Source organism: Carassius carassius, chromosome 34 (genome assembly GCF_963082965.1).
Source record: "Carassius carassius chromosome 34, fCarCar2.1, whole genome shotgun sequence".
NCBI lineage: Eukaryota > Metazoa > Chordata > Actinopteri > Cypriniformes > Cyprinidae > Carassius > Carassius carassius.
The window spans coordinates 11,763,864-11,789,515 of record NC_081788.1 but is presented as its reverse complement, the minus strand read 5'-3'; positions in this window follow the sequence as shown (position 1 = coordinate 11,789,515).

Sequence of the window (25,652 nt, the reverse complement as noted above, 5' to 3'; positions counted from 1 at the left end):
CAACTGAGGAAATTCTCAAAATAGGGCCATGACCGCAAAATGCAGCTTGCTACTCCATTTAACTTGGAATATTTCTGAGTGAAACAAGTAAGATAAATATAGAGTGGTACTTGATTCAGGAACGCAATGGATTGTGAAAAGTGGGTGATACATTGAATGGTAGAGCTAAAATAATATATAAATAGCTACTTCACAATTGATTAACAATATCCCACATGTACTGATGACACCAGTCGATAAGGAAAAATTACCAAGATTCTGGATATGACCAGCAATATGCATTCAGCAAAGTAACTAGGCTACATCACAATTTATATTATATATTGTGAAATATTACAACAATTTAAAATCATTTCTGTTTAAATTTATTTAAAACATAATTTATTAATTTAAAGAAATATTAAATATAATTTCATTATATTACGTTATTAAAATTATTGAAATGTTTCAATTCTCCTGTCTCCAGTTTCACACGATCCTTCTGATTTAGTGTATATTAGACAGCAAAAACTGTTTTCAACACCATTTTTCAACACCAGCTCAGCATATTTGCACATTGCCATCACATAAATATTTGGTATGAATTATATATATATATATATATATACACACACACACACACAACAGCTGCTGTCTTTTTCATTGTCTAGTTAAATTTCTCCAACTAAATTTTACTTGTAATTATGCACTTGGTATTATTTATATTAAAGACACATTTTCTTTCTATATGAAAAACCAGCAATGAAATGCCACTGAATTATGGTCATTAAAATCGTGTTAATCTCTTTAGCACCATACCTCCCCATTTTTTCCTCATAATTTCTTCTCCAGAGAAAGAAATTCAATTAAGGATTTATTAACATCTCTGTTCTTTGTCCTGTGTTAATGAGAGGCTAATGAAGGCACTTTGAACTCTGCGAAGCCTAAATGGTCCAGTCATAAATACTGCATTAATGTGCTGTTGAACTCCTGTCGAAGGCTTCTCTAAATGAATTCGGGCAGTGTTAGGGAAAGCTGTGGCTAAATGGCCTCTTATTTCCACTGGGCCTGAGTGATGCATCTCCAAATTTATTTCTATTACACAGACAGGTAGCTGAGACAGTTGTGCTTTTGTGCTTGCAACCCCACTGATGTTGTTTCATATAATCAGACTGAGGGTCTTCTGAACAAGAGGGAAGGAGAACAATCAATCTTTCCCCAATGTTCATTCAGCCTACATTTTGACGGATGCAACAGCGTCGCCCCTCAGCACGCTCACATCCTCGCTGGATTCCTGAAAGCTTATAAAATCATCTTTTACATGGCACTAATATCTTTATGAATAATAGAGTATGTGGAAATGAGACGTACAAGTGGAAATAATAAATCCCAGCATCCTTTAATGTTAGCACAGCTAAATATGAATTTTTTTATTTTTAAGCATATTTTAAGCATCCACCTGTAAAGGAGCAGCCGGCCTTGTTGCCATAGCCATTAACTTCATGGTATTGTGCAATTCAATTACGCTAACATGAAGCTAAATGAAGGGATAGTGAACCTTAAACTTCTCTGCAAACCGTGAATGCTCCAGTCAGTATTGTTCACTAGATGCTGTGCGCTGGGGTTGAAAGTAAGCCACAATCAAAGTAAAAACATTATGTGGTGTACAATGACGGCGAACACAGTGGAGGGGTTGTGAAAAGCCCTAGAGAGGAATTATTTCAGCATAAAAATAAGGATTGATGGAGTGAAGAGGAAGGTGTGCTATATGAATGAGAAAAGCGTATGTATGGAGAGGTTTTGATTTAAATGTATGGCATCGATGACGAGGAGCACTAGGCCTCAGGTGTGAATCTAGCCTCCTCTTGAGTTTTCACACATCTTTGCTGGATGCAAGGTGAGCGGAACTATAACAGTCGCCAGTTTACACCATCACGTATGGTAATACAGCACGCTGAGTTAAAAACCATGAAGAGTACAGAAGAAAACTAAAGGGTTTCTGAGGGCCAAACCTTTATGGTGACAGGATTGAAACAAATAAATGAAAAATTCAATCAGCCCACATCCTCTGGGTGACTAAGAATCCTCTTATTTGTTGAAACATCAGTGCCAAATAGCAGATAATAAAGGTTGCTTTTGATGGGGAATATCAAAGCTAATTTACAATTGTAATTTTCTTGGCTCTATGTACCCCAACCTCTAGCGTAATATTCTTTTCACTCGCTTTGACCTTTTTGTTGTGTTACTAATGAGTGCATAATACAAAGAGATATCAGAAGGGAAGCAGCTTGCGCTGGACTACATACATTATTTAAGTACTGGCATCACCTAAAATAAAAGTATTACGTATGAAAACTTTAGACACGCTTACAAATTATTCTAAAATTATTTTAGGTTCAAAACATTTATTAAATTAATACGTTGATTTTATTGTATTCAATCATTAAGAATAATGACATATATATTTAATCCTATTGCATGTATTTAACAAATTCACCTAGTTTTACATTATAACCGTTTACATTTAAAATTCTATATAATATTTAATTCTAAATAGTAGTGTATTTTAAATACAATTATCGTCACTGTAATGTTTTTTTTTTTTTTTGTAACACTTTACAATATGGTCCCATTAGTTAACATTTTAACAACAGGCAAGACATTTGTTACCATATTTATATTTATTTAATTATTTATATTTAAAATAACACACACACACACACATGTATATATATATATATATATATATATATATACACATATATACATATATATATATATATATATATATATATATATATAACATTTATATTTATTTTTGTCAACATAAGTTAATAAAAAAAGACAACTGTTCATTGTTAGTTTGTGTTAGCTCAGGTCCATTAAAAAACTTTTGATTTTAATAACAATAACAATGATTTAAATAATGAATAATAAGTGCTTTAGAAGTAATCTTTGTTGTTATTTCAAGTTAACTAATGTAGTTAGTAATTTTAACCTCATTGTACTACCTGTTTTTCATATTTCTGGAGTAGTGGTTTGGTTAGAGGCCCAGAAGTATTTATTTAATAGTGAAAAGTAACTTTATACAAATGTATTTTTTAAATAAATCTAACAGAGATTCATTTGAAACTGTGTAAAGTATAAATTCTTCCATGTTATGTGGACAATATTCACATTTTGTCCTAAGCGAAGTATCTAAACGTAAAAAAAACTGCGTGTTACGCACAAATACTAATGAGATCACTCTGTGCCAAGAGTTCCCTTGGAAATTCCTAAGAGACGTTTAAGAGTTTTTGAGTTAAGGTCTGATGTAAAACATTTTCTCATACATAAATGACTTTTCAGTCATAATACAAACTATACTGCTTAAAAATCCTGAAAAATCACTACATAAGGACTATAACTGGTTTGTCAAGCATGCAGACTCAAATTATTATGGTTGTTTTCATCCTTATACACTCAAACATCCTAAAAAATGCACATTTTCTTTCAGGTTTACAAACTAAAAATTGAATGTCTCAATGCTCAAAATCCATATCAGCTGTATTGTGTGAAAGACTGAAAGCATGTGGGAAAAAAAACAAGTTATAGGGAATATGGGTCGGAAATTGTGTGGTGTGTGATTTATACTGTTCTTTCCTCAGTTGAATGATCTTCTTCAGAGCTATATATATTTTAAGCATCCAGGTCAGATGGGTAAACCTGGGAGAACAATATCATTGGTAGCAGATAAGGGTGAGATTAGGTACAAAAGTTATCTGAAATGTCATCCTGGATTAAAATTTCACCACTCCCATTGACATGTTAGACATAAAGGCTTTCAGAAGTGTGTGATGGTGAGCATGGGATTCCCGAGAGTTTTAAAGGCCTTTTTCATTTTACTTTTGTTGCATCAGGATAAAACGTAGACTCTAGACTGACCCAGGGCTTTCGCTTCCTTCACCACCACCGTTTCTAAAATATAGAACAGGAGCAAAAGTTTCATAAAGTTGAATGCAAAGTTAGCTCAAGTTTTCATGTCCCTAATATCACTCTGGCAGAATCAGTTTGTTTTCTGTGTACACAATTGTTTTCTTAAAAAAAATTGAAAAAATTGAAAATTGGGAAATTGACATCAATTGTCTCTAATTATCACAGAATGAAGGCTTCATTAGTTATATTCAAAGAGATATTTCCATTTTGTGTCTGTATATTACCTGGAGTATGACTACAGCATGTTACTACTAAAATAATCAAATGCATCATAATACAAGTTTATGGAAACTGTTCATGAGACACCTACCAAGAATAGCACAAATTGAAAGACGATGTTAAACTGCAATACTTCCACAATATGATGCATTTCTGAGTGTAACAGAACACTGAAAAAAGAAAAAAGATTTGGCCATCTGGATTTGACTGCAATATGCATTCCCAAAGCAGAGCACACGGACCAAAGTTGGGCTGTTATTATCTTTGATTTGGCCCAGATCATACCACATGATGGGGGAAAGAATAGGATAAACATGGAAAACAAGAGAAAAAACTTAATTTTCCCCCGCATCATTACTCCAGTCTTCAGTGTTACATCATCCTTCATAAATTATTCTATACTGATAATTTGGTGCTCAAGAAAATTGTCCTATCATCAGTTTTGAAAACATTTTTTGTTGCTTCATACATTTACGGAAACTGTAATACACTAACATTCAAAAGTGTGGAGGAAAAAGAAAGAAAGAAAGAAAGAAAGAAAGAAAGAAATGGTCATTTTTGTCATGTTTGCAGTAACATTTCTAAATAAATAAATGTAATAAAAAAAAATACACATAAAAAAAAAATATATATATATATTTTAAAATCCATTTGGAATAATTCGATTTTAACATCTTCAGCTTTGCAGACAGCACCATATGTGATCCTGGACCACAAAAGGGGTCATATGATGCGTTTTCAAATTTTCCTTTCTCTTTGGTGTGTTAAAAGCTCTTGGTGAATAAAGAAGATCTGTAAAGCTGCAAAAACTAAAATCTCAAATTATAAAAGTTAACACTCTGCCACGCCCCCCAAAATGGTTCATTCAAATACACCCCACATATCTACATCACTATGTGGAAATATTTGCATAATGCCACCCAAATGTTCATGCAAAGAAAGAAGGTGTGGTTTCTGTAACCGCAGTTAGTGTTAGCAGTCATGTCAGGGAGATGTTGTGTGCATCTAGGAGAAAGCAAAAGCACTTTATTTAGCCCTCTTAAAGTAGATGCATTTAGGAATCTTTAAGATTACTTACAACAGAACAGTGACACATTTTATGTTTTGCGTGTGTGTGTGTGCACACGAGAGAGACCATCACATATATGGAGTCAGCTGTCTTAACCGTCCAAGGTTTGTATAGTGCAAACACATAGGAGCTTCATCACTGTGTCTGTCATATGACTCTGTTCTTTTAGGCTTGAACTGATGGTAAGACTAAGGACACTTTTAACTGTATTTACATTTATTTTTAAAGATGAAGCTCACGATTATGGAAAGGGGAGTTACATTTCTGACGAGTGCTTGTGGTGTTCGGCCAATCACAATACACTGGGTCAGTTGGTCAATCAGAGCAGACTGCGCTTGTCGGAAGGAGGGACTTTGCAGAAAACGACGCGTTCGAGAGAGGTGGGGCATAGAGGACCTACAATAATGTACAGTACTTGTAAAATAATGTGTTTTTGATCATTAAAGATATAGATGATAGATTAAAGATATAGATGATCATATAATGATTGTTAAAAAAAGCATCATATGACCCCTTTAAGTCGCTGGGGTATATTTTAAGCAATAGCCAAAAAAAAAAACACTGAATGGGTCAAAATAATCGATTTTTCTTTTATGCCAAAAATCATTAGGGTATTTAGTAAAGATCATGTTTCATGAAGATATTTTGTACATTTCCTATCGTAAATATATCAAAACTTAATTTTCTGATTAGTAATATGCATTGCTAAGAATTCTTTATGACATTTTTAAAGGTGATTTTCTCAGTATTTAGATTTTTTTTGCACCCTCAGATTCCAGAATTTTCAAGTAGTTGTATCTCGGCCAAATATTGTCCGATCCTAATAAACCATACATCAATGGAAATATTATTTATTTCAGATGATGTATTAGTCACAATTTTAAAAAAAATTACACTTAAGACTGGTTTTTTGGTCCAGGGTAACATATTCTCTCCACTGTCACTGATTCTTCCCTCCTGATGCAAATGTCACATGGAAAGGGATTTATTCCACTGCAATATTTCTCAATTTCAATATTGCTGGCATAACATCCTAAAGGGAAATAGAGCATCCAGAACATCAGATTGTTTGGTTAGGCCCTTCAAATGGAGAGAGAGAATGAAGAAACGACAAGCGAGGAAGAAAGTATGATGGTTAAATATGGACTATGCTGGCTCTCTTCTGTGACAGGTAGAATGAGACGTGTCCTCACCATCTCAGACATTTTAACAGTGATAAATACCCACCACAATGGCGCATTCTGACACTTCAATAAATGGCGAAGAGCTTTAAAAGCAGCTGTGAAATCGTGAGCCCAGCTGAAATCCAGGGACGGCCACAGGCAATTTGTGCCAGAATACTGACAGCTATGCCACGCAAAATCACCAACTCTGCTTGTTTTATTTCTTTTATTTGATCCCTGCAAACAATACTGCCCCCTTTCAACTGTCCATCTCTATCCTCAACACAAACTAAAGTGGTAAATGAAAGGATGAAGCTTTATATAGAACAGTTTTGTCAAGAAGAGTAAAATTATGTCAGATTGCTTTTATAGCAATCCTTTAGGTGTCATAAAATCAAAGGGGAAAAATTGCTAATTATTCCAGTGCACGATGTTGTACAAAGCTGAAAACAACTGTCAACACACCCAGAACTGAACGTTGACTACTACGATTGATACTAGATATATGAAGCGCTAGGGTTCTTTTAGTTAACTGAAACAAAAACTCTAAACATTAAAAACATTGTTGTTACTTAAACATTAAAGGAATAGTTTACCCAGACATTAAAATATACCAAAATAAATGTATTTACCCTCAGGCCATTTATGTTAGAGTTTGTTTGTTTCCTCCATGGAACAGATTTGGAGAAATGTTGCATTGCATCAGTGTCTCACCAATGGATCATCTGCAGTGAATGGTTGCCATCAGTGTCCAAACAGCTGACCAAAACATCACAATAAATCCACAACTAATCCACACAACTCCAATCCACAAATTAATGTCTTCAAGCAAAAAGGTGTGTGTTTGTAAGAAACAAATCCATCATCAAGGTGATTAGCTTCTGTCCCAAATCTGGTCCATAACAATGCTTCTTCCAATCAAAAAGTGCATCCCCTATTGTTCTCCTATATCAAAATCCACCAACATATTTATTTAGAACTGTTTTGGACAGTTTGTTTTGTAAACGGTGCTTGATCTGTGCATATTTCCCTCTTGACTCAGACAAGGATTTTTAGAGAAAACAATATTATGGACCCGGTTTAAAGCTAAAAATGTCTTAATGATGAATGTTTATTATAAATATGCAACTTTTGGAATCAACATTAACTGATGTACTTGGAGTTGTGTCGATTTCTTGTGAATTACATTGATGTTTTTATCAGCTGTTGGGACTCATTCTGACGGCAGCCATTCACTGCAGAGGATCCATTGGTGAACAAGTGATGTAATGCTAAATTTCTCCAAAATCTGTTCTGATGAAGAAACAAACTCATCTACATCTTGGATGCCCTGAGAGTGAGCACATTTTCAGCAAAGTTTCATTTCTGGGTGAACTATTCCTTAAACTAAAACAAATTAAAAATACATAAATGAACATGAAAAGAGAAAACAAAAATAAAATCCAATAAAAAAATTTGTCCATTGTACTAAAACAACACTGCAGAGAGCACACCTTGTAGGATCTCCATAACTTAGTAATATATGTAATTCAAAAACACCTTAATGGATTTTTAGTTAGGAAAAATGTCAGGCCAATAATATGTTGGCAGGAACAACCAGAATATATAACTACAAATAAATAGATATTTTATCCACACATCATGTGGTAAAGTAAAAGTACATTTTAATATGAATTTATTAAAATTAATGTTTCATAGTTCATTAGGACCTTAACAGCTTTCTGAACTTACATTTTAGCAATAATTATATAATGCAAATAAAAGGCACCAATGTCTAAGTCTTTTCATATTCCAGCAGTTAACATACTCCAGCAAGACAGCAACATTTTTGTCGAAGGCAAGGCATTATGGATGTTATGAACAACTATTCATATGTACATAATGTGAATGAATGTGTTCATAAAGCTAAACCTTCCATTTCAGAGAGGCCTTATTACTTGCATCAATAATATTCATGTAGGTTTTTCCACTCATTGCGAGCCATCAGAGCATACATTATAAAAACATCCACCCATCCATGTTATGCATTTCTGCTAATGAGAAAACATATGTAAATCTATTAGAAACAGCATAAGTGAACTATGATTTCACTCCAGCAGAAAGAGAAATATATTTTGAATGGCTCATTTAAATATTACTGATGGGAAATGCCAGATCCATGGACTGGCTTCAAATGAATGGATTAATATGAATGTGTTAAGGGGAAATCAAACAAAACTGGAACAAGCCAAGATGTAGTTTAGCCATACAGCCCAAATGGTAAATATTTGCTTTTAATCTGTATGAAAAAAAGGAGTGCACAGCATCCTACATTTAAAAATCTGGATTCTTCACATTCTGCACTCTTAAAAATAAAGGTTCCAAAAGGTTTTTTGTTGCAAAATGTCATTAAATCCACACCTGATAGCATTAAATTCTCATATATCTAAATCAGTGACGCACACTTTAACAGCATATTCACTTCGTAACACTTTACTTAAAGTAACACTTGAAGCCTTAATGTAATGCATTATAAAATTATTTTAATGCATTAACTATTATAATACTTTTCTATTCATAGTTACACCTTTAGAAAGTGCAGTGTATTAAAATGCATGACAAACAATCAGTTTCAGATGTAACAAGGAATATGCATATACTATAATAATGTAATTTAACTTTGCTTACAATAATTTATGGAAATATATAATGCATTAAAATATGCATTATGTATACGTATTTAAAGGATTAAAAAAAAAAGAAAAAAAAAGAAATTTGTTGTAAAAGAACAATATGAAAATGTTTTTCTGCCATGGGGAGAAAGGGTAATTGTGATTTTTTTTACCTTTCAGTTTTGACTTTATATCATAAATTTTTTTCAGAACAGTTAAGAAGACAGATTTATGCGATAAAAATGTAATTGCAATTATTATTTTTTTTATTTTTTTTGTGGCAAATTGAGAATTCAGGGAATTAACTAAAATGAGAAAAATTGGACTCTAAAATGATTTTTTCTCACACAGAGATCTGGGAATTCAAATTAGAATACTTTTATATTTTAAATTACCTTTATTTATTTATTTATTTCATCCCTTGGCCACTTCCATCGAACAGAGATAATTGTAATGCTTAATAAATGAATCATCAGTAAAAACTTTTATCCATTTAAAATATGTATCTGATTTGTACTGATTATTATATAATATTGTGACGCTAACAATGGAGGACAGGAGGCAGATGCAAGTAAAGGTAGTTTATTGACAGGAGTTGTGATGGATGAATGCTGGTGAGTGACGCAGGAACCACGATGGCAGCACAGACAGGTGGGTAGGTGATTTGAGTGCGTTGGTAGCAATGACGGTGGTTGTAGATCGGTGATCCGTGGTGATAATCCGTGAGTGACTGTGATAATCCAAAGGAGACCGAAACAGGAAACAGGGCAAGGACAGGAACACAGGAGCACGAACAGACATCAACACATGGACCTCAAACAACGATCTGACAAACAGGAGACGAAAGACCGGGCGTTAAATAGGCGGTTGGAATGAGATGCACCTGCCGCTGATCAGGCGATCAGTGGCAACACCCACATGAACCAATCAACATGACATAACATGACTACAGCTGGAGACGGTGCATTCACGAACCGTGACAAATATGAATTCACATAATGTTCCCATTTTCTGTTATATTTATGTTGCTGCATGGTCATGGATATTATGAATGTAAATTCCATTAACCTGGGTATAATGACTGCTAAAACGCTTTACATTTTCTGAATAAATAAGCAAAAAACAAAAGTGTCACAGTGATTCCTCCATGCTGTTATTCTGTTCATCTTCTGAAGCAACACATGCAGTTACATATTAGCATCAGTCAGAGTTTCTACTCATCTGCTTAAAGAATCAACATAAACAGAATAATTCACCCCATGATAGAACAGACCTCATCTTTCTTAGTCATCCTCTAGTTTGTTTGCAAAAACTGCTCCCAGCCACGTTGCATTACCCCACAAGAGAACCTGCCCTGTCTAAGACAACAAGCTACATAGTCATAAGAATGAAAAATCTGATATGCAAATGTGTGTAGGCTGCTATAGAGGACAGTTGTTTGCAAGAACTTTGTAGTCAAGCAAGGAAGTTAAAGAAGTGTAGAAGTTGCAAAGAACACAAAGAACTTTTTTAAATTATGTAACAGAAACAGTCGCAAACAGACAGATTGATTATTCTCAACTCCCAAATTGTTTAGTTATAGATAGATAGACAGACAGACAGACAGACAGACAGACAGACAGACGGCTTGTGGCTTGTGTTTCTCATTGGCTGCTTGCTTTCATGTTGTCATGTCTTGCGTGAACGTGGCTTATGAATCTCATTAGCTTGTGATTGTTTTGCTGGCCATGTGCTTGTGTTTTTGAGCATATGGCTTTTGTCTTTGTTTCCTGTGTGCCATGTGCTCTCATGTCAATTGTCTTGACCCCAGCCATCTTGTTACCTGATTATTTGTTTATTTGCCCCAACTGTCTTCCCTCATTAGCTCCCCTTTTATTCCCCTTGTGTTTGCAGTCCCGTGCCAGCTCGTCGTCGTACATCATTTGTTTCCTGTCATGTCCTGTCTGCCTTGTCCTGTCCAGCCTTGCCAAGCCTGGTTGCCAGCCTGCTTACCCCTACGGGGTTGTTTTGGTTTGTTTTTGTTTTATTTTAGCCAATAAAAGCACTTTCTCCTGCATAAGTGAGTCCTCAGCTCATCCTTTCATCCCCAACCCTGAAAGACCCCTCATTACCCTGGCATATTTATTTAAAGATGCACATATAAAGGTGTGCTCTGTCTGCTACAACGCAGACCAGGGGAAGATTTCCTAAGTCTAATTACACTGTTTGAATGGTCTTCTTTGATACCCAAGCACTGCAAATCCTTTGGGTGGCCTCTAAGGCTTTCTTATGTAAAGTTGTGATGAAATAATGAACAGTGGTAAACTGAAGGATTTGTCTATGTGTGTACTGGAGTGTTTTAATCTAGCTAAGGAATTGGAGACTTCTTGAGTCTTTGTTGTCACTTTTTCCTGAATATTTACCATTTTATCACATTTCCACACAACAGAGTTGATTTCAAAGGAGACTTTCATGCATCATATTGGCAAAAGGTTGCATAAGCATTGCCCTTCATTTAAGCCAAGCCATTTATTTCCCTAGCATGTGTATAATCTGAATGCGTTCTTCCTGCACACTTAGCAGTGAATTTATAACAAAACAAAAAGCACAATAATGACTCATTCTTGCAGTCTGAAATGATGTAAATTAAATACAAAACTGCAGACCCAACTAATTACTCCTAAAACAATGTGTAAACATAAACTGAGATGGTTTGAGCTAAAAGAGCACAAAATACATATTTACAGTATGAGACACTTTCTTAATAATTAATACTTTTTATACCCTAGATTCTTGCACTTCTCTATTAACATTTATTAACTGTCAGCATAAAGACTCTATACGATGTAATTTTACTTAAAGTACATTCAAAGTCAAAATGAAAGTTCAAAATATATCATAAATCAGAAAATAAAGGTTTACTAGAAAAAGGGTCATAACTATATTTTCTGTGTTAAATAAATTATAAATTTCATATTTCAAATGTAAAAAATCTATACTTTAGTATAGAAACATTAATATAGATACTAAACTAAATATATTATAGTGCGCATCTTTTGTTATTATTATTATTATTATTATAATTATTATAATAACATTCAATAAAATATAAATAATTACAGTGTAATTATACATGATGTTATACTGTGTATTAAACTGTAAAAATTACGTGATTAATATGTCATGATACCATCCTTTTCTTTAGTTTAACTCATCAAAATAACTAAACCAAACTAAACCAATTTCCCTTCTGGAAAAAAATTACATTTCTTAATTTTGCACATCACAGATGCAGTTTTGCAGCCTAAACTTTCAGTAGCATAATGTTTAAGGCATTTTCACACATTGAATACTATACATTTTAACCCTCCCTCAAATAAGCTCACTCACACTCTGATCACATTGTGCTTGTGAACTTATATTACTCTGACATTTCAGCCTTGGCATGCCTGGCATTTACCAAACTATGTTCAGATGTAATTCAGTGTGAGTGTGCGATATCTAACAGATGAAAGACAGAGATATTTTGGCTCAGAGGAGACAGTGAGTCAAAGGCTGCTGACATACAGACTTAATTTGGCTTTACTGTGTTTATCAGATGAATGCCATCTGTATTTTGAGGAATTATTAGGCTGCAGTGCAGCAGCGGTAAGCGCGGGTCAGCTGAGGTAGTGAAGCATGAGCATTTTGACAAGGTAACAGAGAATTAGGTTCAAGAGTACAACTGCAGGGCAAGTTAGTTTGGTCAGAAACATGAGCAATATGACTGCAGTCTTAAAACAGATTTACAGAGGGTAGTTCTGTTGTTTAGAGGGAGGGACAATATACATTCATTCATAACCCAAATTAAGGGATATTAATATAGAATCAGCCCCAGTGTTTTCCCCTTCCATTCCAGATACTGGAGCATTTCTGCAAATACAGGAGCAGAGGTGAGGTTGACGATGTTGGGTGATCTGCAGTAGAGTTCAAATTCTGTCTCAAATGTGTTCATCGGGTAAGATGTCTGTTTTAACTTTTCCTTACTACCCTAAAAGCAGCATTTCAGAAAGGAAAGTTAATTAGTGTTCCCACTTCTGAACTATCTACTGGCATTTTAATTCGGCGGACAAATGCATAAAGAAAACCATTTGGCCAATGCTTTAAAAACAAATGTTAATTTAAATGTCAATTTAAAATGTGATAATGATGATAAAAAATGTATATAATTATTATTGTTGTTGTTGTTTTGTTGTTATTAATTTATTATTGTATTGTTAAATGTAACTACTTAAACCTTAATTAAATAAACATTTTAAGTATGCCTATTTAACTTGAATATCAATTTATTTACTTTAATGTTTTGTTTTTGTTTTTTAATTAATTAATTGATAATTGATACCTTCATATTACAAGTGGTACTAACAATAAATAATATTTTTATATATTTGTGATGAGTGGGGCGGGGCCGAGAGCCATGGGAACGGAGCGATGCCGGTGTAGTGATTGCGAAATGAGCGACACCTGCTCCACTCATCGGTCTTGCATCCCACAGAGGAGATCGGAACGATACAAAAGAGGAGCAATGACAGCGAAGGACGAGAGAGGACCAGGCCAGGGCTTTAGTTTGTGTTTTGGTTTTGTTTGTGCGTGACAGTCGTCCGTGAGGGGCTGTCACGCTGTTTTTTGCGTTTTTTATTATTAAAGCTTTGTTTGAGTGTCCGCCGTTTCCCGCCTCCTTCTTCCTGTGATCATTTGTTTTCGTAGAAATATTTTAAATATATAAATATTTATGCATACATACACTCACAATTCATCCACAAAATATCGTCTCCAGTTTGGAAAAGCATCTAGAAAAGATTTAAGACACTTGAACAGGCCGCATCTATTATTATAATTATTTCCAGTTGGTTTTAGCCACTCAGGCATGTAGTGTTTATCTGACATCTGCCAAACCAAGATTTGTCCATCAGACTGCCATATGGTAAAACATAAATCATATCTCCAGAAAGTGCAGTTTCACTGCACCGGAGCAGTGGCGGTAGGCTTTCAACCACTCCAGTTGACACTTGCAGTCTCACATGGGGATTTCGGGCTTGTGTAGAACAACATGGCAAAGGAATCTCCCTCATGATGCTCCTGACAAACAGTTCTGAAGCTTACTATTAATGTACCATATCCCTCTCACAGGGCAGATCACATCTAGCTCTGAAGGGAATGCACTAGTTATAGCATTACTAGTAAACTCTGCTGAATTAGAAATTCAGTTAAGTTCAATTGAATAATTATACAATTATTCAATGATTCAGCATACACATAGGGGATGGGAGATGGTTAGGCCTCACATCCACTAACTCGCACTGGGCCTTGCATATATTTCTGCCGTCTCCCCTCCAGGCTGGTGCGTGCTACTCCCTCTAACCAATATTCTCTGTGAATACCAGTCCAAACTTGGGGCTGGAGAGAGAAAAATGTCACAAATCAAAAGCTACAGGTGACCTGAGTATGTATCAGTTTCTGCATTCATCTTTTTCTGTCAGGGTCCACACTACCAAAACTTCCTATTTTCACAACAAGATCAACAGCAGTTCAAACACATGCAAACTCTTCAAAACATTCAACTCTCTCCTCTGCCCCCTTCCGCCACTTCCCAACACTTCTTTGTTAGCTGATAACTTTGCTAGTTTCTTCACGTACAGAACTACAACTGGTCATTTTTTAGCTCCATACACAGAGGAATTCAAACCGACCACAACCACAACCAACAATATCCTCTGCTCCTTCTCTCCTCTTACAGAGGCAGAAGTATCTCCAGTCATCCTACAACATGCCCTCTACACCCTATCCCCCCTATCCCCTCCCAACTTCTGCAAGTCATCTCTCCTACACTTCTACCAGCATGAAAGAACATCACCTGCATCTCAACCTGGCAAAGACTGAGCTTCTCGTCTTCCCTGCCAATTTAACTGCACAGCATAATTTCACCATCCAGTTAGGTTAATCAACAATTATCCCATTGAGTTCAATCAGAAATCTTGAGGTAGTCTGTGATGTTCAGCTGACCTTCAAAGACCACACCGTCCCTTTGGAATTATAAGGTTCTATCTGACATTTTTGTCAAAATTGAGTTATTTCCATATTGTTATTCTGTGACAATTTATTTGCAATATGTGATAGATTTTTATTATGTTGTATACATTATGGGGTTTTTATTTAAAAAAAACAATAAGGTTCTATCTACACAGTCGAATGGAATGCAAAAACTTTGAAGCTCAATATCTCAAAACTACTCGGAATGCAGATAGAACCTTATAATTCCAAGGGGGCGACACAGTAAAGACAGACTGATCATGCAGGTTTGCATTCCACAACATCAAAAAGATCAGGCTCTTCCTAATGAAGCATGTTGCACAACTTCTTGAAAAAAAATTCAATGGGGTTAAGGTCACAACTCTGGCAATTCTATCTGTGAAAATGATTCATTATGCTCACTGAATCCTGATGAACCCTGGCATCCCAGAATTATCACTTCTTCCAACATTGCTGTCAGTTAGGATCAAAATAACTGATGCCAAACATACAACACACCGGAAACATATTAATCTCTCAATCCTAAAATCTATATAATTTATACCTGCTTGTGTTACTTGAACCCTCTTGAAGACTGTAGAATTTCATATTAACATTTCCTTCTATTTACTACTTACGTGGAAATGATGATTCTTTCAAGAGATTTCGTTCATTTTCAGTTTGTTCACCAAAATGATTCGTTCAGAATCGTTCACTGATTCGTTCAGTGATCATTTCTTTGTATTACACAAAATATGCCAGCAGGTGGCAAAAAAGAGTGTATTATGTGTTACAACAACTGATCTGGCTTTATTAAAATGTGTGCATGAACGCATTCAATATATAAAGTCTAATTAAGTTGTTCAGATGAACAAAGAACGAGGTTTTCTTGCCAAATTAGCATTTTAATTGTTTGGTCAGACAGTTTGTATATTATATATTCACATTCAGAAATCGGGGATTAAAGGTGGAGTTCTGTGTGCTAAATATCAAAACTGCGCTTTGCATTTTGCGAGATTGACATGCTAAATAGCAGACTAACCCTGTTTACTCTCATTCATTTCGTTCACGAACGAGATAAGCTATGTACCAGTTCATTTCATTCACGAACAACATGTATCCTTTCATTCAACTCGCTCACGAACGACATGTGTGCCAGTTCAGTCATTTCATTTACGAACGAGATGTACTAAATCATTCAACTCGTTCACGAACGACATGTGTACCATTCAGTCATTTCATTCACGAACGATAAGATCTCTAGATCTCGTTCAGAGTCAGACTCATATGAAACTCGTTCATTGAAGGGTGTATTCGTTTACTACATTCAACAAATCACATGCTCTGTCACATCTCATACTCAGAGGCTATCGGCTCGAGGTTGAGTAACTCTTTGACAGGATGAAACAGTTCAGTTACCCGGTTCACCAAGCTGCGCATGCGCTACTAATAGCGCCGTGCTGCTGTGGAGGGAGGAACTTCAGTGAAAGAGAAATATGAGTCAGTGGATTGCGTGAACGAGAACGATTCGTTCACCTAAAAGATTCGTTCAAAAAGAATGATTCGTTCACGAACGACACATCACTACTACTTAGTATGTACTCAAATGCATGCATTACCCCCCAATGCAATGTGTACACCTTGACCTTCAATTTCAATTGTGATGAATGCACAAAATATCAATAACTTTTTACTTGCTATTTTATCAGACTGCTAAAAACATTGTTAATTATAAAATAAAATGCAAAATGACTGCTTTTCTGAAATGCTAACTGAACTTCACTTTGTCACTTAACCAAATAACAATTTCATATTTATCTATATGAATTTAGGTGTATCAGTGTTTATCAGATAAATGAGCACAGACCATTTCAGATGAACTTCCATGCCAACTCTTTTGTATAAGTGTCAAATCTGTCTAATTTGCATGTCAAAGCAACAGTGCATTGATGGAGTAATGCAACGAGTGGAGGGGGTCCCATTTACAGTGCAGCTGTGTTTAGCACAATAATACAACATCAGGTATCAAAAGCCCAGAGAATTAGGGCTGGCTGCATGCCTGCCGCTGCTGTGCATCGTGGGTAACACCACTCATGCTGTGACTGGGCAATTCTCAATGCACCTGCCAGTCTGATTCACAAATCTCTCTCAGAATTATTATTTATCACTTCATATACTGCTAACAATTCAGACATGCATTATATATTTGTGATCACTCTTCGCAGACAGCGATGACTTATTTTTGGCTTGTTTTCATAGACCGTTGGTCTGAGATGAGGCAGTCAGGGAGGAAAAGAGATCATTATTTTCAGACCAGAGAAAGTGCATAAAGAGAGGAACACCCCTCCCTGGGCCCATCATCAATTTCCCTGCCCAGGTAATTCAATGCAATCTATCGTTAATTCACACCGAAGGAGACTTCTGATTAACAGAGTCCTTGTGGACCAACAAGCTCCTCACCACACTCATGCAGCTCCCTTTAATTAGGACACAACAGTCAGCAATACAGGTCTCAGAATTTCATTAGTATTCAAGTAGCCTTGATACCCCATCCCTATTTTAGTCCCAAAGGACAAGCAGGTAGTGCTGCAATCAATTGTGTCAAAGCGAGAGAAGGGCTACATTCTGCCACATGGGTCCAGATGTTGCCTCAAAATATGGCTTGTGGGTAGTTTCTGGACAGGGTTCCATTCCATATACATGACGCCTGATTATGTAGGTATTTAATCGTAATTTAGTGAGTGGGGTAAGATGGAGGAAGATGTCCCCCTTAAGAACACTATGTATTTTTTTTTTTCAATTGTAAAATAACAATATATATATATATATATATATATATATATATATATATATACATATAAACAGATAGATAGATTGATAGATAACATATAGATTAGATATTAGTTTAGCATGAATGTGCATGTGTATTCTACAGACCCTTATACTGCGGTCCAAAATAAAAAATACTGTTTTGAAAACAAGGGATTTGTAGGATTTTTTGTAAGACATAGCACACACATGCCAGTAAATAAAGTCCAGACTGGTGAAATTGGCTGTCACGCAAAAACGGAGTGGTGAGTGGTTTTATTTTAAGCCCTACTGCTTGTCCCTGGGATTGACAGGACTGCACACATAATAGTTTTTTGGTCACAGCGGTTGTTCACTGACTGTCTCTGTAGGTAAAAGTCGACAGAATGTGTCATCGTCATGTGACCACTAACTGAATACTGTCAAACTACAGGCAATAAGTCATCTCTGCTATGAGGGAAAGCTGGAAACATCACTGACGTTTATGACCTCTATAGCCTTCACTGTAATCATGCTGGAGAATACAGGCTGTGAGACCAAATGAAACACCTCTCCTTATCTTTGTTTCCTTGAGTTTCAGCCAATTTTGGGCAAAATTCATAAGTACTGACTTTAATTCATGATTGTGAATCACCTTGAACACACCACAAGATGTTAATGTGGAATAATAAGAGAGAATTCCCTCAGTTCATAAATTGGCCAGTTCACCATAAGCAACAACTCATTTTAACTATAAAGTCCTTTTAAGGTAGGATTTTTTTTTCATAGCTGATTAGAAATTTAGATTAGAAAACAAGTGTGTTTGAGTGTGAGTCTCTTATAGTCACCAAGGTTGCATTTCTTTGATAAAAAAATAAATAAAAAGTAACATTGGTAATAGTGTAAAATATTATTAAAACTATTATTATAAATTTAAACCAATTTAATGTGTTCTTTATGAATAAAGTGTCAAAATGCAGAACTGAATTTAAAGATTTAAACAGATTTATTGTGGCAGGAGTGCTTAAAGGGGTAATTTGATGCTTATTTAAAGATCATTATTTTGTGTATTTGGTGTAACAGAATATGTTGGCATGCAATGTTCAAAAAACACATTATGTTTCAAATACTGTACGTTATTGTAGATCCTCTATGTCCCGCCTCTCTCAAACGCGTAGTTTTCTACAAAGTCCCTCCAACTGACCCAGTTCATTGTGATTGGCTGAACACTGCAAGCACTCCTCGGAAATGTAACGCCCCTTTCCATAATCACGTGCTTCATCTTTCAAAATAAATTATTCTTACCATCAGTTCAAGCCTGAAAAGGGAACAGAGTCATGTGACAGACACAGTGATGAAGCTCCTACAGTATGTGTTTGCAGTACACAACCCATGGACAGTTAAGACAGCTGACTCCACTGTGTGACCCTGTTTCTGTCTCCCTCACACAAACACATGCACACGTGCGCACAAACATACACACAATGCGCAAAACTCCACATTTGAACTGTCAAAAGCAAATAACGTTACTTAAACTAATAACAAAACATACTCACAGTAGCTGACTCTGAAGCGCCAGATTGTAGCAAAAGTCAGAATTGCCTTCTCTTCTAGGTTCATGAAACGGTCGTCCATAAAATGTGTCACTGTTCTGTTGTAAGTAATCTTAAAGATTCCTAAATCCATCTACTTTCGGAAGGCCAAATAAAGTGTTTTTTCTTTCGCCTAGAAACACACAGTATCTCCCTGACATGGCTGCTTCAACACTAACTGCTGTTACTGAAAACACGTCTTCTTTCTTTGCGTGAACATACTATTGGGGCATTTGGGCAGAATTATGCAAATATTTCCACATAGTGACACAGAGATGTGGGGGCATGTTAGAGTGAGCCATTTTAGGGGTATGTGGCAGAGTCTTAACTTTGATAAATAATATCACTTTGGATTTCAGACTTTAGTCTTTGCAACTTTGCAACAGATCTTCTTTATGCATGAAGAGCTTGTAACACTCCAAAGAGAAAGGAAAATTTGAAAACTCATCATATGACCACTTCAACTCAGCTCATGGTAATTTACATCATGACAGATCAAATACACCTGAAGGACTTAATCCTTCAGTAGGTACTCAAAGATTTATACAGGAAAGAAGGTTAGAACCGGGTTTATACTACACTCTACATCTTTAGAAAATTTACATTGTGAGCTATGAGTGTATTTGACAAGGATGAAAGGTAACACTTTAGAATAGGTAACACCTATTAGTTGCTTATTAGCATGCATATTACTAGATTATAAGCCATGTATTAGTGCTAATTAAGAACATATTAATGCCTTATTCTACTTGACCTTATTCTACATCCCTAATCCTACCCAATTCCTAAACCTAACAACTACCTTACTACCTACCTTAGAGAAATGTCGTAATTAATAGTTAACAAGTGTTACCTATTCTAAAGTGTTACCGGATGAACGGATGAACTATAGTTGCCTGTCAGATGGTGTGCCAATGATTAAGTACAATCAATACTATGCAACATGGAAAAATACAAATTTTTACAAAGCTATAAAAATACACCTACTGTATACATACAATTTATTGTGGTGTAACGCTAAATTGAACACAAGATGTGGTAAAACATCAACCATTTTCTTCACACAAATTATGATTACATTAGCATAGTTTGTATTAATAAAGACAAATTTTTTGCGTAGTTTCTTGCACAATACTATAAAATGACCTCAAAACTAATATATTTTGATGTTTGCACACAACCTGCTCCATATGTATTTTCTTTTCCGACCCTTGTAGAAACACGCGAAAATGGTATTGTTGCTTCAGGAAATGTGTTTTTATCTCACATATGTTGACACTATTGATTAGGTTCAGGGTAGGATTTAAAGTACCTTTTAGCACCACTCGCCGAATATTTCATTTCTGAACTGTCACAATACACATGTAATAACCAGAATAATAAAACAACACCAGATTGACTTTTTTTTCTCGATAAAACTGAACATGCTTTAAACATGCAAGAAGAAATATAATTTTATAATAATATAATTTTGCAGAAATGTCATCACAGGCAAGTATTTCCAGTGAGCAGGGACAGAATTGCGTCTGTCTGTCTGTCTGTCTGTGTGCGTGCGCTTCAGATGTGTGTGCTGAAAACTTCTCACACAGTGCACGAATGTTCCGCAAACAATCCCGAGCATCTTTTATGCTCACCTTGGGCCTGAATCTCTGAAGGGAACTGACTGTCTTCAGAAAAGTTTCGAAGGCTTTTTCATTATATCCGACAAAGTAGCTGCTTTTCTCTTCAGCCGTTACCAGGGAAACCACTGTATTTCTGACGTTCCAAAAGTGCCTCCTGCTGGCAGAGAATTAATATGCATTTTAAATAATCCAGTCTGCATTTTTTTATTCAGACCAATGTGAAAATCCACCCACATAAAGCAATAATGTATACTTCTGACTTCTTAAAAAATGGTTTAAAGGCTCAATTGTGAGGTTTATCATTTTATAATTGACTTTGTTTTTGTGAAAATCTGTATCTCAGCTGTAAATCAGTTGCTATTTCATGGTCTACGACAATAAAAAAAAAGAAAGAAAGACATCGTAACATGTACTGTACATAAAAAAAAGTAGAAACATTTGTACACAACTATGGGGCACCACTGTGCATCAAAAAGCATTTTAACAAAAAAAGAACCTTAAATTTGATCTATTATGTGTATATAGTGTATATGTATATATAAATATATAGGGCCCAATTACTTTACTAAATCCATCCTTGCCAATGAGCATGGATTCTCAAAACCTAAAACTCTATTGCATTTAAAAACATTTAATGTTTTCAAAAGAGCTGTCAAATGTGTTTAACTAGGTTGAATGAATGTATTAATCATATTTCCCCAAATTTAAGCTTTAAAAGGCAACATTTACAGCTTTTCTAATGGCTCCCATTTACAACATCAGTACCCCTGCTGATGTAATGATGTGTAAAAGTGAGAGAATTAGGTGATTTAACCCAGTTTAAGAGATGAGTGAAAACCTAATGCAGTCTGGCTGCCCGTCTTAGAATTTCCCCTCAAGGTTATGGATAAGTCACATGAGACCAGTTAATGAGTCAACCAACATTAGCAACACAAAAACATCCTGACAGCAATATTTAACCGGGAGTGTCTCTAAGACAAAAAAATAAATAAATACAATGCAGTGCTGGTCTAATGCATTAGTCTAATCTACTAGCTTGTAAAATTCTGTGGATTTTTGCCCATAGGTTTAATCTCATGGTGTCAATATATAAGTATCTTTTCCACTACATACGTAACATCCTCAGGTATAACATCCTCTCTCATTCACATTGTGGATGTAGGCTATCTATTACTGACTTGTGGTGCAAGCTCTCCACTTCCTGTGAGGAGATGCAGATGGTCGAACACACCACTGTAACATCCTACTGATTGGCTGGGTGGGAAAACCACATGGAATTTAGCTTTAAAAGGCTTTGAGAAGATTATCAAGGAGAAAAGTGGAAAAGCATTTCAAATCCATTAATAAATAATATGTTTGCACATTAAAGGTTATAGTACACAGATTTTATGTGATGCCATGAAAACAAGCTGCCTATGATATTAGAAGGTAATTATGGTTAAGATTTTATATTTACAAGAATGAGATGTCTTAGGAGTTCATTGGCTTCAATTATAGCGAAACCCATTAATTATAAATATCATGAATATATAATGTAATGAACGATGGTTTTTGCTTTACACAAGTGTTCTAACCCACTCCACCACATATTTAATTTGTAATTAATGAAATTATAATTTGGCTGGAACCTAGGGAATTCTCTTCATTGATAGAAAAGAGGGGGCAAAGGTTTCATTTTACATATTAAATGGCATAAAGGCTATTTGGCGGTAACACAAAAAGCCTCTTTCTAAAGCACGTTCCAGTTTGGTGGGTAAAAGTTGCACAGAGACATACCCAGCCTTGACAGCTAAGTGCAATGTGTAATTTGAATAATTAAGCATTACTTGAGGCTACGATGCTGAGCACATCTCTGCTGATGTGATCTCTCTGCGAGAGTGCCCCCCTGGAGGAAGGAGCAGTATCATGAGAGTTTAACAGAGCCTAAACTCACCAGAGAACCACAAAAAGTCATTTTCTAGTGAGCATACAGCCTTGTGTGATATGAGGAGACAAAAAGCTACATGAAACAATAATCTCAGTGGCTGAAAATATCTCTCTGCATGCATCCAGCAATGAGGTTAAGTAAGTTTGAAGAGGCTTTTAATTTTGTGCAACGCACCATGTTGTATGACTATCTTTCTAAGTGCCTCTTGCAACAGGTCATCAGCAGAAGGTTTATAGAGTTTTCAAATGATCTCCATCCAAATGTTCAAGTTTGCTTAGAGGTAATAATAATAATAAGTCATCATTTCCCCATGGAGCTCCATTGCATACAAATCTCCCATTGCATACTTGAACACATTAAATGAGATATTATTCTGATATGTGTCAAAATTAATTTTCTATAGTGCTGCGAGATCTATTGTATGTACAATTTTAAACAAGTTCATCAAATAAAATATTGATTCAATTAAAGCACTTTTTGTTTGCACTATAGAGTCATTAAATGGGTAATTTTCATGACAACATATATTTAAATATAGAATTATTTCCTGGAATAGCTTACATGTTGCTTACATTTTCATTTTTTATTTGTTTCATTTGAATTAAATTGTTGTAATTGTGGTTCATCTTCACATTTCATAAAAGTACCAACCTATGATGACAAATGTACAAATGATACACTACTTAAAAGTCAAAGATACAGTAATATTGTGAAATATTGCAACAATTTAAAATATCTTATGTTTATGCTAATACATTAAAAAGCTATTTATTCCAAGTGTGGCATGATCCTTCAGAAATCATTCTAATTATCAATTGCCTTATTATCAATGTTCAAAATAGTTGTGCTGCTTGATATTTTTGTGGAAACAGTAATAATTGTTTCAAGATTTTTTGATGAGCAGACTGTAAACTGACGTTTTAAACAATTTGTACTGTATAAATAAAATCTGATACTTATTTGAAATAGAAAGCTTTAGTAACATAGATGGACACCGTGATTTTGCCAAGTAAGGAACGTTCCTGATTAAAAAGGGTGTAGAAGCACCTAACTCTGGTTGTAAGCCTAAAACAGATATTTTCTGTTAAATCTCAATTATAAGTTATATCTCAATTCTGATTGGTTGATTGGAATGTTGTTCCAGGAACATGTTGTACTTGGTGAAATCACGCTCCCCTATAGATATAGATATCTGTACTGATCAATTTAATACAGATTTGTTCAATAAAAAAACTGCTTTCTTTATATATATATATATATATATATATATATATATATATATATATATATATATATATATATATATGTGTGTAAATTATCTTTCTAACCTCATTTCAGGCAAAACATAAGATCTAAAAAAAAAATTTATCACCTGGTATAAGAAAAGAATCATTCTCACATAAAATCAAACTTATCAACTTAAATTAGAATTATAACCTTTAGCTATATAAATATGACTTGGCTGTCAATCACATGTTGAGAAAGAAAAATAGGAAAGAAAGATAAGCTTCTTATAACAACCTGAACAAACTCACAAGATCAAGCAGAGTTTACATGAGAAAAGAAAAAGCAAAGAAGAAGAAAAAAAAACTAGTGCAAGTGTGAGAAGAGCAAATAAAAGTTTCATCCCACATTTGCACAGAGGAGATGAAAACATTGATCTGGCCAATAATGATGAACCTGAGTGCAATCCTCTCACCATCATCTCTGTTTTATGATGATTGCTATGTCTTTTTTTATCCCTGTAATTCCACTGTGTATAAATCATATCTGAGATGTGGTTTGCTCTACTGGATTCCTGCTTCCATTTGTCATTGCCTGTCTTCCATTAAGATAAGCGCAATGTTCCAAATGGAATAGCTGCAAACATGTGAATGTAGCAACTTTTTTTCTTCTCATTCTCAGTATTTAATAAATAAATAAATAAATCAATCCAAGACTTATTTTCAGTATTGTCTCAGACTTATACTGTATTGTTGGTCATTCAGCTGTTCCATTCATATCAAAAACTTCAATAATGTGCACATTACACCCACTATTATGACTTTTTTTTTTTCAATTACAGCATACATAGCACATTAATAGATTCAAGTATGGATTTTTTTATGTAACCAAATTGAGTTAAAGTAAACCAAACACACATCTGCAGAAAGTTTCTAGGAGACATGGGCAATCATAAATCAAAGTCACAATAAAATGCCTCTTAACAAGATGCTTAAAGCTGTGAGACAAATGCTTGAGATCTCTCAGGACTTGTTTCCATCATCCAGAGAGATATAAATGACTTTGTGCATTGTTTTCCTCAGATTTCACCAGAGAAACAAAAAAGCTCACTGTCATTTATCACTCTCAACATCGCCTGGCTTTCAGTCACCTCTACTCACTCTCAGTAAAACCGCTCCAGTGAAAATGATCAACACTTCACACATGGAGCACATTTTTTTCTCTTTTCATAGCATCTACAGTAAGATCTATACTTGTTGTCTATACATAAACTGCATATAAATCACTTGTGTTTTTATCCTTGTTTGCAACTGAAAATTGTAAAAAAAATGATTAACAAAAAAAGTAAACTTATTTTTAAATTTCATTATGTATTATTTTAATGTGCAATCCTGTGCATTACTTATTAAGTCGTAAT